Source organism: Crinia signifera, chromosome 4, assembly GCF_055691185.1.
Source record: "Crinia signifera chromosome 4, ASM5569118v1, whole genome shotgun sequence".
NCBI classification, from domain to species: domain Eukaryota; kingdom Metazoa; phylum Chordata; class Amphibia; order Anura; family Myobatrachidae; genus Crinia; species Crinia signifera.
The window spans coordinates 302565712-302579988 of NC_139220.1; positions in this window are offsets into that span (position 1 = coordinate 302565712).

Below are 14277 nucleotides of genomic sequence, written 5' to 3' on the forward strand. Positions count from 1 at the left end.
ATTGAAAACAATGGTATGTGTAGAGGGGGGGAATAGGGTAGAAAAAAGGGTATTCTCTCATCTCATTCAGTATGCGTTTCCAGATGATCTAAGTCAACACTATCTGATAATGGTATCAGGAAGTGACTGACTCTTCTGCATTCATGACCTTTTGGGCCAAGGTGGAGACAAACAATTACATCCTGTATGTACTTAAACTAAAGGCTCTCTACTGTTAGGGTCGTTGTGTTTCTGTGAAAGGGCCCCATCGTTTTTCGAAGCTGTTCATGCCGTGCAGGGCAAGACACATATTTATCAAAATGCATATGTTTCATTAGCATTGATAGTAAAGCAGAAATCGTGGGTGTTTTTGTGGAGATCCACTGCTTTAGTATTAGTTTTTTGGCTGTAGTGACTAATATGGTTAGGAAATGGGATCATATGCGTATGATTTATTGGAAGATGCTGTGAGGGTACGAGTTCCTCAATCACTCAGACACCGAGCAGATGAAACCAAAATATGGTTTATTTTTATCACAGCACACGAAAGTAGATAAAGACAGGAACAAGAGGCAAATGTAGCATATAAACGTTATCGGGTAGCAGTCCAATGGCAGTCCTTGTAGCAGCAGTTCCAAAGCACAAAACTATCACTTAAGCCACACAGCAGTGATAGCATATAAGTCCACACGATACCTTGTGTAAATCCACACAACACAGACGCTCCACACCAGAGCTTGGTAGGATGCCCCCTTCCCGGGCAAACGATGTGTTCCACAAGATCCAGTGAAGGGTAGGACCCCTGAGACCGGATTGCGACTAACATACTGAGCTGGCAGGTGTACAAGTCATTTTAAAAACTTCCAATTTCCCACGCTTCTCCATACCATCAGTGGGCTTGCACTCAATCCCTATTGGTGGATTCAAGTCAGGTTTATCCCCCCTCCCAGGTACTGCTGCTGCCCATCTGCTTCTGCCCCCTGCTGGGGTCGGTTCCAGAAAGTCTGGAAGTGGTCAAGATATGCATAGCAGAGTCAACACAAGATATAAAACACAGTCTGATTACATTATGTGGTGGTCACCCCCTGTGGACAACCCTCCTGTTGATAGTAGGGGAATTTGATCACCCCCTGTGGTGATTGTCCTTCAGCTATCCCCCTCATGTAAACAGCAGGAACAATAATCGGCTGATTACATTATGGGCTGATCACCCCCTGTGGTGGCCGGTTCCACAAAGTCTGCTAGAGCCCAGAGGTTTACAAAGAATTGTAAACCCCCCTGGGGAGATTGCCAATGGTACAATGCTTACATGAATAAAGTCCTGGGAAATACAGACATTACATTTGAGGTGGGATTATACAGCCTAATAATATATGATCTGGAACTACACACACATATAGGGAGTATATAGACATATATGGAGAACAAGAGGGTACCGACGGACTAAAATAGTACATTAATTACTACACCTAATAAAATATAGTAATTACAGATTTCCAGTAAATCTGATAACCTCACATTCCTTCCCCTACTATTGTAGTCCCGGTACCAAGCTGTTCAGGAACCAATAACAACCTGGAATAGCGGGATGCAGAGCCGAGAATCTGGGGTTTGGATATACCACCTGAGTCCCACAGGGTGACATCATACCAAACCCATCTTGTAAAAGGCGGCTGGTTTGCAGAACCAGCAAGGGCATGATTACAGTCTAAGTCATACATTGGAACTAACAAGGGATGTAGCGATTCCTCTTCTTCGGATTCTGGGTACCCCCCCTCTGCAACATTGTAACCTACTAATACTTTTGCCTCGGGCACAATGGGGCAGGGACCACTTTCCACCTCCCCCTCTTGCCCAAGGAACAGGGGCCAAACAGCAGGCCAATATAGGGGCTCTGGCCCTGGCACTTCCACCACCCCGTCATGTCCTTCCTCCCCCACACCCAAACTAGGGGCATGGCAAATTTCAGTCCAGCATTTGGTCTCAATGTCCAGGGCTGAGGAGGGACCCTCCATCACAAACAATTCCGCTGGTGGCTGCAGGACAGGCTGTGTCAGCTCTGTCCCCTTAAAAGCCAGATGCTCACCTGCAGCTACTTCTGCGCACAGCTCCTTCTCCGCGATAGCCTCCTTCCCCAGCTGAGTATGCTGGGCAGCCCGAAACACGACGTCATCTGTGACTGGTGGGCTGGTGGCCTGGATGTTGTCGGATACTCCTCTAACCACGGTGATCTCCTCCTGGACGCAGTCCTCATAGATCCCCTGGCAGCAGGTTAATAATTCTGCATCTCCCACCTCAGCAAAAGGGAAGCTGTAGCGCAGCTCCTCCTGAATAACCTCCTTCACTTTGGGGATAACCTCCCCCTGCAGAGAACACTGAGCAGCTTCCTCCCTAGGATGGGGGAGAAGCAATTGCAAACGGTGCCTTTCATCACGCCCCCTGCGACACTGATCTTGCCATGCTGGGGTATCCAGGAGCCCCCGATCAATCGCCTCTTCCTCTGCCACCACGAAGCACTCCTCCAGACACTGCAATTGTTCCCACACACTCAACTGTGCACCGAAATGGAGAATCCATGCTCGGTAATCAGCAAATGCATTTGTAGGATCTCCCTGATCATGAAGGATCTGCTGAAGGATTTCCCCGCGAGTGCAGGATCGGATGGGTATCCCTCGCAGCTGACCTTCTGCTATCAGCTCCTCCATACTCATTTCTTCAAGGGCAGTTAGGGGCCCCCCTGACAACGACCCTTCTCTTGCAGTAACAATTAATTCTGTGGCAGACCCCTCGGTTGTCTGCCCAGATTGCAGTAGCCCCCTTCTAGACCTTTCCTCTGGTTCTATCTGGGGCATCAATGTATTCTGGACTTGTCCTTCAGCCTCAGAATATTGTCCTCTTTGTAGCATCTGGGTAACTGTGGCAATCACTTCCTCTGTAAATTCTACAAACTCTGGCTCTCCCAGCAGATTCCAAGAGGTGGCCTCACCTTTACAGTGCAGGAAGGCATCCCCCAGGTAACACAACTTGTCCTGTATGCTGGATACTCTCCACCCGCTGACCATCTGCTGAGCGTCTTCCCAGTACTTCCAGATATACTGCATTTTCCTGATAATAAATAACAGATCCGGCTTCCCAGCCTGCCGATACACTGAAGAACCTCCATCCCTGAGCTCCTCTGCTACAGGGGTCTTGAGGCATCGATTTTCTTTCCTTGGAAACATTTTCCCTTTCCACAGGAATGACACTTGCTCACTTGCTGAACATCACCTTATTGCATTTTCCGTTTCCTTACATATGGTCTGATCCTCTGTTCTCTGTGCTTTCTGTGCTCGAAGGTTGGTGTCTGAATGATCCCACTGCTGCCGCCAAATGTGAGGGTACGAGTTCCTCAATCACTCAGACACCGAGCAGATGAAACCAAAATATGGTTTATTTTTATCACAGCACACGAAAGTAGATAAAGACAGGAACAAGAGGCAAATGTAGCATATAAACGTTATCGGGTAGCAGTCCAATGGCAGTCCTTGTAGCAGCAGTTCCAAAGCACAAAACTATCACTTAAGCCACACAGCAGTGATAGCATATAAGTCCACACGATACCTTGTGTAAATCCACACAACACAGACGCTCCACACCAGAGCTTGGTAGGATGCCCCCTTCCCGGGCAAACGATGTGTTCCACAAGATCCAGTGAAGGGTAGGACCCCTGAGACCGGATTGCGACTAACATACTGAGCTGGCAGGTGTACAAGTCATTTTAAAAACTTCCAATTTCCCACGCTTCTCCATACCATCAGTGGGCTTGCACTCAATCCCTATTGGTGGATTCAAGTCAGGTTTATCCCCCCTCCCAGGTACTGCTGCTGCCCATCTGCTTCTGCCCCCTGTTGGGGTCGGTTCCAGAAAGTCTGGAAGTGGTCAAGATATGCATAGCAGAGTCAACACAAGATATAAAACACAGTCTGATTACATTATGTGGTGGTCACCCCCTGTGGACAACCCTCCTGTTGATAGTAGGGGAATTTGATCACCCCCTGTGGTGATTGTCCTTCAGCTATCCCCCTCATGTAAACAGCAGGAACAATAATCGGCTGATTACATTATGGGCTGATCACCCCCTGTGGTGGCCGGTTCCACAAAGTCTGCTAGAGCCCAGAGGTTTACAAAGAATTGTAAACCCCCCTGGGGAGATTGCCAATGGTACAATGCTTACATGAATAAAGTCCTGGGAAATACAGACATTACATTTGAGGTGGGATTATACAGCCTAATAATATATGATCTGGAACTACACACACATATAGGGAGTATATAGACATATATGGAGAACAAGAGGGTACCGACGGACTAAAATAGTACATTAATTACTACACCTAATAAAATATAGTAATTACAGATTTCCAGTAAATCTGATAACCTCACAGATGCCATTCATCGAAATTGGCAAACAGTAGAGGGATTGGAAGCAGAGTGACGTAGGATGCAAAGTGTCCTATCTTGGTATTTCAGTAAAGATTAAGGCTGGATTGATACTGGAAACTCTGTTTTCCACCTTGACGTCGTCTGTTCCCACACCTTTGGGATAAGAGGCTTATGAAGCTGAGTGTATATTTTGTTTTGAATTTGTGTGAAGTATATTTATGGATAATTTGTTGTAGAGGGTCGACAGGAGATTGAGTCAGAGATGTGGTGGGTAATGTAGCTATATAATGGTGTAATTGTATAATTGGAAAAAAAGCTATTACTTGGTAAGCCATATTTGGTTTGGATGTCTGGAGCAGATAGTAATTTGCCAGCCGGGTCAAACACTTGCGAGATTAGTTTTAAACCTTTTTGTTGAAGTCTTCTGAAGGCTGGGGAGTCTAAACCTGGTTCAAACATGGGGTTGCCCCATCTAAGTAGCTACAGGGATTTTCTAGGTGTTAGACGCCGTCCCAGGCGCCGCCACCGTCCTAATCCGTCAGCAGCGTCTGCGCTGCTAGGACGGCGGCCATCTTCCTGGGACGCGTCACTGGAAGGCTTCGGGGACGTTGCTAGGCAACGCCCCGAACTTCCGCTGCGGCCGTCTCTGCAGGGAGAAGACTCTGCAGGACGGACCGGATGTGACGTCACGCAGGGGGCGGCATATTCAAAATATAAGCCGGCGTCTCTCTCAGACAGACGCCGGTTATAGCGTTCTGTCAGCCTGTGTCAGATCGTGTTCCTGGTCCTGGTTTATGTCTGTAGCCCTCCTGTTGTTCCACGCCTGTCCTGCCCTGCCCTGCCTGGTTTGGTCCTGCCGTGCCTGGGATTCAGCTTGTTTGCCCCGCTGTACACTCTTCATCCTAAAGAGATCTGCAGTGCTTGTCTGGGACTCCGTCATCTTCCCAGATAAGTCAGGGGTTACCCTGTGTTTCTCCTTACGCAGTTTTGGCACACTGTGTCACTGGGCATTTTGCCATTTCATTATATAACATCTCATTAGCATTGTTGCCATTTCATTATATAACATCTCATTAGCATTGTTGCCATTTCATTGTATATCATCTCACTTGCATTGTTGCCAGTCAGTGTCACCTGCTCAGCCTTATTACTTCTTTGGGCTTCTGGGAGTTCCCCGGTATAGGGATTTAGTTAGCTTTTTCCCCTTGATCTCTCCTGGCCTCGGCGGACGTGTTGTCATTTCCTAAGACCTGCCTGTAGCGGAGTGGGGCGGACCTAATTCGCCCTTCAGCCGAGACGGGCCCAGGTGAAGCCTAGCACCGCACACGTCCGTCGATTCCAGTCAGAGGCAACGGAGTTAGGGTACCGGGGATACTCCCAGAATCCTTACATTATAACCGGCCCTACCACGATCCCCCAGCTGTTCTGGAGGATCTCTTTGTACTCAGTTGTTGTGCCCGGGTGTCTTGTGTTTTTACATCCGTTATGGATCCCTCTGCAGGGGGTCCAGCTCAAGTACTCTCGGATCAGGTTCGTCTCCTCACGCAGCAGATGGTGGAGTTATCCCTGCGTGTAGAGACACAGGAGGAGGTTAGGAGAGTAGTCCCTGGTAGTGCTCAACCCATCAAAGAACCTAAGATGAATCTTCCCGATCGCTTTTCGGGCGACCGGAAGTTGTTTTTTAATTGTAGGGAAAGCTGTAAGCTATACTTCCGTTTTCGGCCCGTTTCCTCAGGCTCTGAAATTCAGAGGGTCGGGTTGGTTGTCTCCCTACTCCAAGGGGATCCACAAACATGGGCCTTTGGTTTAGGGGCAGACAGTCCTGAGCTCAGTTCTGTGGATGCTTTTTTCACAGCTATGGGGGTGCTTTATGATGATCCTGATAAAGCAGCCTCCGCTGAGGCTCACATTCGGGCCTTGAAACAAGGTCGCCGTACTGCAGAGGCCTACTGCTCCGAATTCCGGCGCTACGCTGGGGATACCACTTGGAATGACCCTGCGCTGCGGAGCCAACTCCGTCTTGGCCTAGCAGATCAGGTAAAAGATTTCCTGGTACAGTATCCGGCGGCAGCCTCTCTTGATGATTTGATGCAGTTAGTGGTCCGCATTGATAGACGCATCAGAGAGAGATGCTCCGAGCGAGAGTTACCTTCCTATCCTCTTGCCGAGACAGGAGGTGAGCTGGCGGGCGGGTCTGAAGAACCAATGCAAATTGGTGCATCTCGCCTATCGAACCAGGAGAAGGCACGTCGTCGCTCCCTAGGCTTATGTTTGTATTGTGGGGGTAAAGGGCACCTTGTGGGCACATGTCCAGAGCGTCCGGGAAATGCCAGGGCCTAGGGGTTAGGGGAGGAATTCTTTTAGGCCAGTCCCGTTTGTCTCCCAATAATTCTCTTTTGATATGTATTTGTTTGGGTCTAGGGGTTCAACGGTGGGAATCCCAGGCCTTTGTGGATAGTGGGGCAGCCGGGAATTTCATCGATTCTCGCCTGGTTCAGGATCTTGCCATTCCATTAGTCTCTCTTCCCTCTGAGTTGTCTGTTTTTGGCTTGGATGGCAGTCTCCTTCCCAAGGGTCTTATTTTACATCGCATTGTGCCCTTAGACCTAAGCATAGGCTCCACCCACTCTGAGAGTTTAGAATTCCTTGTTATTCACAGTCCCTTAGCTCCTGTGGTGCTGGGGTTACCTTGGTTAAGATTACATAACCCTCATTTCGATTGGCGGACTGGGGAGCTGCTGCGGTGGGGTGTGACATGCGCTGACTCATGTCTGCACCTCCCTGTCAGGGTCTCAAGTCTCGCCAATCCTCTGCTCCCTGCTCCGTATGTTTCTTTTTCTGATGTCTTTTCCAAGAAAGAGGCAGAGACCTTACCTCCCCATCGACCTTATGACTGTGCCATCAGTCTCCTCCCTCAGGCTAAGCTACCCAAGGGTCGTTTGTATGCATTGTCCTTACCCGAAGCTAAGGCGATGGAGGAGTATATTGCCGACAACTTGAAAAAGGGTTTTATTTGTCCCTCAAAATCTCCTGTGGGGGCGGGGTTTTTCTTTGTCGTTAAAAAAGATGGTACCTTATGTCCGTGTATTGATTACAGACAGCTTAATTTAATCTCTGTAAAGAACTCTTACCCGTTGCCTCTGATTTCCGTCTTGTTTGATCAATTACGCTCTGCCACGGTTTTTTCAAAGATAGATCTCCGAGGTGCGTAGAATCAAAGCGGGGGATGAGTGGAAGACCGCTTTTAACACCCACACTGGTCATTATGAATACCTTGTGATGCCATTTGGGCTGGCCAATGCCCCTGCAGTCTTTCAAGACTTTATTAATGACGTCCTTCAGGATTTTTTGGGGATTTTTGTGGTCGTTTATCTGGACGATATTTTGATTTTTTCGTCTTCTTTGGAGCAACATAGAGTACATGTTAAGAGGGTTTTACAGAGACTCAGAGAAAACTGTCTTTATGCTAAACTCGAAAAGTGTGAGTTCGAGGTCCAGAGTATTTCTTTCCTTGGCTATGTTATTTCTCCGGAGGGCTTCTATATGGATCCTGCCAAGGTTCAGGCTATCTTGGATTGGGTGCAGCCCACTACTCTGAAAGCAGTCCAGAGGTTTTTGGGGTTCGCGAACTACTATCGCAGGTTTATTCCTGCGTTCTCAGATATAGTCGCACCCATCGTTGCACTCACCAAGAAGGGGGCAGATCCCGCTCTCTGGTCCACAGAAGTCCACAATTCTTTTCGTCTTCTCAAAGAGGCCTTTGTTTCTGCCCGGATCCTACGTCATCCAGATCCTGACCGCCCATTTATTTTAGAGGTAGATGCCTCCGAAATTGGCATAGGGGCTGTGTTGTCGCAGGTAGATCCTAAGGATGGTCTATTACATCCCTGTTCCTTCCATTCGCGTAAGTTCTCGTCCGCAGAGCGGAATTACGATGTTGGGAACAGGGAACTTCTGGCCATAAAGTGCGCTCTGGAAGAATGGCGGCAATGGCTGGAGGGAGCCAAATTTCAGGTCACCATTTTTACTGATCATAAAAACCTCTCTTATCTTCAGGATGCCAAGAGACTAAATGCCCGTCAGGCAAGGTGGGCGTTATTTTTTGCTCGATTTAATTTTCGTATCACCTTTAGGCCGGGTTCCCGAAATGTCAAGGCGGACGCCTTGTCTAGGAGTTTCTTGGGTCTTCAGGACAAGGAATCGGCACTTGAGACCATTATTCCTTCTTCTAGGATTTATGTTGGTATTGCACAAACACTTTTGGATAAAGTCCTGCGGGCACAAACGGAGGCACCTGACCTCACCCCCTCAGGGAGATTGTTTGTCCCCTCCAGACTCCCAGGGAAGGTTCTTGCTGAGTTTCATACGGCCAAGACTGCAGGCCATCCTGGTTGTACTAAGACATTGGATTTAATTTCTCGTTCTGTATGGTGGCCATCAATGAGAAGGGATGTGGAATCTTTTGTCAAGTCTTGCGAGGTTTGTGCCAGGAACAAGTCCCTCCGCACCCCTCCCACGGGTCAACTTCTTCCTTTATCTTGTCCGGAGAGGCCATGGACCCATATCTCCATGGATTTTATTGTAGATTTGCCTTCTTCCTCTGGTCATGATACCATCTGGGTGGTTGTGGACCGTTTCAGCAAAATGGCACATTTTGTTACCCTGGTCGGTCTCCCTTCCGCTCAGAAACTAGCTGCATTATTTTTGCTGCATATATTTCGCCTCCATGGTCTCCCCACAGATATTGTCTCGGATAGGGGTGTGCAGGTTGTCGCCAGGTTTTGGAAGTTCCTCTGTGCAGCTTTAGGCATCAATCTCAGTCCATCTTCTGGGTATCATCCCCAGTCGAATGGACAGACTGAAAGAGTCAATCAAAACCTTGAGCAATTTTTAAGATGTTATGTTTCCAAGTGTCAGAACAATTGGTCGGAGCACCTGCCTTTCGCAGAGTTTGCATATAATAATGCATGGCATTCAGCTTCGAAAATGTCTCCTTTTTTCTGTGTCTCTGGTCAACATCCCAGAGCCAATTCTTTTGATTCCGGATCTTCCGGGGGTGGTTCTTGGTTATCTCAGAAGAGGGTCATTTGGAGCAAGGTTCATAAGGCTCTTCTTGCTTCTTCGGCTTCTGCCAAACGGTTCTCTGATCATAACAGGAGGCCTTGCTCTTTTAGAGTGGGAGACTGGGTTTTTCTTTCTACCCGGAACATTAAGATTCGCCAGGTCTCTCAGAAACTTGGGCCCCGCTTTATTGGTCCTTTTAGAATTATCAGTCAAATCAACCCAGTGGCTTTTAAGCTCCAACTGCCCCGGGCCATGAAAATTCACAATACTTTCCATTGCTCTCTTTTCAAGCAGGCATCTCAGCCCAGGCGCAAGGGACCTGCACCTATCCTTGTCCAAGGTCACAAGGAGTTCGTTATGGAAAAGATTCTTGATTCTAAGGTGACTCGTAATCAGCTCAAATTTCTGGTTCATTGGAAGGGATATGGCCCGGAGGAGAGATCCTGGATCCCGGACCATGAGCTCCTCGCTCCTTCCCTCAAGAAGAAATTTTTTGAAGAATTTCCCCATAAACCCAGAGTTGAGGGTCCCTTGACCCCTCCTCAAGGGGGGTGTACTGTTAGACGCCGTCCCAGGCGCCGCCGCCGTCCTAATCCATCAGCAGCGTCTGCGCTGCTAGGACGGCGGCCATCTTCCTGGGACGCGTCACTGGAAGGCTTCGGGGACGTTGCTAGGCAACGCCCCGAACTTCCGCTGCGGCCGTCTCTGCAGGGGGAAGACTCTGCAGGACGGACCGGATGTGATGTCACGCAGGGGGCGGCAAATTCAAAATATAAGCCGGCGTCTCTCTCAGACAGATGCCGGTTATAGCGTTCTGTCAGCCTGTGTCAGATCGTGTTCCTGGTCCTGGTTTATGTCGGTAGCCCTCCTGTTGTTCCACGCCTGTCCTGCCCTGCCTGGTTTGGTCCTGCCGTGCCTGGGATTCAGCTTGTTTGCCCCGCTGTACACTCTTCATTCTAAAGAGATCTGCAGTGCTTGTCTGGGACTCCGTCATCTTCCCAGATAAGTCAGGGGTTACCCTGTGTTTCTCCTTACGCAGTTTTGGCACACTGTGTCACTGGGCATTTTTGCCATTTCATTATATAACATTTTATTAGCATTGTTGCCATTTCATTATATAACATCTCATTAGCATTGTTGCCATTTCATTGTATATCATCTCACTTGCATTGTTGCCAGTCAGTGTCACCTGCTCAGCCTTATTACTTCTTTGGGCTTCTGGGAGTTCCCCGGTATAGGGATTTAGTTAGCTTTTTCCCCTTGATCTCTCCTGGCCTCGGCGGACGTGTTGTCATTTCCTAAGACCTGCCTGTAGCGGAGTGGGGCGGACCTAATTCGCAGGAGGTGAGCTGGCGGGCGGGTCTGAAGAACCAATGCAAATTGGTGCATCTCGCCTATCAAACCAGGAGAAGGCACGTCGTTGCTCCCTAGGCTTATGTTTGTATTGTGGGGGTAAATGGCACCTTGTGGGCACATGTCCAGAGCGTCCGGGAAACGCCAGGGCCTAGGGGTTAGGGGAGGAATCCTTTTAGGCCAGTCCCGTTTGTCTCCCAATAATTCTCTTTTGATATGTATTTGTTTGGGTCTAGGGGTTCAACGGTGGGAATCCCAGGCCTTTGTGGATAGTGGGGCAGCCGGGAATTTCATCGATTCTCGCCTGGTTCAGGATCTTGCCATTCCATTAGTCTCTCTTCCCTCTGAGTTGTCTGTTTTTGGCTTGGATGGCAGTCTCCTTCCCAAGGGTCTTATTTCACATCGCACTGTGCCCTTAGACCTAAGCATAGGCTCCACCCACTCTGAGAGTTTAGAATTCCTTGTTATTCACAGTCCCTTAGCTCCTGTGGTGCTGGGGTTACCTTGGTTAAGATTACATAACCCTCATTTCGATTGGCGGACTGGGGAGCTGCTGCGGTGGGGTGTGACATGCGCTGACTCATGTCTGCACCTCCCTGTCAGGGTCTCAAGTCTCGCCAATCCTCTGCTCCCTGCTCCGTATGTTTCTTTTTCTGATGTCTTTTCCAAGAAAGAGGCAGAGACCTTACCTCCCCATCGACCTTATGACTGTGCCATCAGTCTCCTCCCTCAGGCTAAGCTACCCAAGGGTCGTTTGTATGCATTGTCCTTACCCGAAGCTAAGGCGATGGAGGAGTATATTGCCGACAACTTGAAAAAGGGTTTTATTTGTCCCTCAAAATCTCCTGTGGGGGCGGGGTTTTTCTTTGTCGTTAAAAAAGATGGTACCTTATGTCCGTGTATTGATTACAGACAGCTTGATTTAATCTCTGTAAAGAACTCTTACCCGTTGCCTCTGATTTCCGTCTTGTTTGATCAATTACGCTCTGCCACGGTTTTTTCAAAGATAGATCTCCGAGGTGCGTATAGTTTGATTAGAATCAAAGCGGGGGATGAGTGGAAGACCGCTTTTAACACCCACACTGGTCATTATGAATACCTTGTGATGCCATTTGGGCTGGCCAATGCCCCTGCAGTCTTTCAAGACTTTATTAATGACGTCCTTCAGGATTTTTTGGGGATTTTTGTGGTCGTTTATCTGGACAATATTTTGATTTTTTCGTCTTCTTTGGAGCAACATAGAGTACATGTTAAGAGGGTTTTACAGAGACTCAGAGAAAACTGTCTTTATGCTAAACTCGAAAAGTGTGAGTTTGAGGTCCAGAGTATTTCTTTCCTTGGCTATGTTATTTCTCCGGAGGGCTTCTATATGGATCCTGCCAAGGTTCAGGCTATCTTGGATTGGGTGCAGCCCACTACTCTGAAAGCAGTCCAGAGGTTTTTGGGGTTCGCGAACTACTATCACAGGTTTATTCCTGCGTTCTCAGATATAGTCGCACCCATCGTTGCACTCACCAAGAAGGGGGCAGATCCCGCTCTCTGGTCCACAGAAGTCCACAATTCTTTTCGTCTTCTCAAAGAGGCCTTTGTTTCTGCCCGGATCCTACGTCATCCAGATCCTGACCGCCCATTTATTTTAGAGGTAGATGCCTCCGAAATTGGCATAGGGGCTGTGTTGTCGCAGGTAGATCCTAAGGATGGTCTATTACATCCCTGTTCCTTCCATTCGCGTAAGTTCTCGTCCGCAGAGCGGAATTACGATGTGGGGAACAGGGAACTTCTGGCCATAAAGTGCGCTCTGGAAGAATGGCGGCACTGGCTGGAGGGAGCCAAATTTCAGGTCACCATTTTTACTGATCATAAAAACCTCTCTTATCTTCAGGATGCCAAGAGACTAAATGCCCGTCAGGCAAGGTGGGCGTTATTTTTTGCTCGATTTAATTTTCGTATCACCTTTAGGCCGGGTTCCCGAAATGTCAAGGCGGACGCCTTGTCTAGGAGTTTCTTGGGTCTTCAGGACAAGGAATCGGCACTTGAGACCATTATTCCTTCTTCTAGGATTTATGTTGGTATTGCACAAACACTTTTGGATAAAGTCCTGCGGGCACAAACGGAGGCACCTGACCTCACCCCCTCAGGGAGATTGTTTGTCCCCTCCAGACTCCCAGGGAAGGTTCTTGCTGAGTTTCATACGGCCAAGACTGCAGGCCATCCTGGTTGTACTAAGACATTGGATTTAATTTCTCGTTCTGTATGGTGGCCATCAATGAGAAGGGATGTGGAATCTTTTGTCAAGTCTTGCGAGGTTTGTGCCAGGAACAAGTCCCTCCGCACCCCTCCCACGGGTCAACTTCTTCCTTTATCTTGTCCGGAGAGGCCATGGACCCATATCTCCATGGATTTTATTGTAGATTTGCCTTCTTCCTCTGGTCATGATACCATCTGGGTGGTTGTGGACCGTTTCAGCAAAATGGCACATTTTGTTACCCTGGTCGGTCTCCCTTCCGCTCAGAAACTAGCTGCATTATTTTTGCTGCATATATTTCGCCTCCATGGTCTCCCCACAGATATTGTCTCGGATAGGGGTGTGCAGGTTGTCGCCAGGTTTTGGAAGTTCCTCTGTGCAGCTTTAGGCATCAATCTCAGTCCATCTTCTGGGTATCATCCCCAGTCGAATGGACAGACTGAAAGAGTCAATCAAAACCTTGAGCAATTTTTAAGATGTTATGTTTCCAAGTGTCAGAACAATTGGTCGGAGCACCTGCCTTTCGCAGAGTTTGCATATAATAATGCATGGCATTCAGCTTCGAAAATGTCTCCTTTTTTCTGTGTCTCTGGTCAACATCCCAGAGCCAATTCTTTTGATTCCGGATCTTCCGGGGGTGGTTCTTGGTTATCTCAGAAGAGGGTCATTTGGAGCAAGGTTCATAAGGCTCTTCTTGCTTCTTCGGCTTCTGCCAAACGGTTCTCTGATCATAACAGGAGGCCTTGCTCTTTTAGAGTGGGAGACTGGGTTTTTCTTTCTACCCGGAACATTAAGATTCGCCAGGTCTCTCAGAAACTTGGGCCCCGCTTTATTGGTCCTTTTAGAATTATCAGTCAAATCAACCCAGTGGCTTTTAAGCTCCAACTGCCCCGGGCCATGAAAATTCACAATACTTTCCATTGCTCTCTTTTCAAGCAGGCATCTCAGCCCAGGCGCAAGGGACCTGCACCTATCCTTGTCCAAGGTCACAAGGAGTTCGTTATGGAAAAGATTCTTGATTCTAAGGTGACTCGTAATCAGCTCAAATTTCTGGTTCATTGGAAGGGATATGGCCCGGAGGAGAGATCCTGGATCCCGGACCATGAGCTCCTCGCTCCTTCCCTCAAGAAGAAATTTTTTGAAGAATTTCCCCATAAACCCAGAGTTGAGGGTCCCTTGACCCCTCCTCAAGGGGGGGGGGTACTGTTAGACGC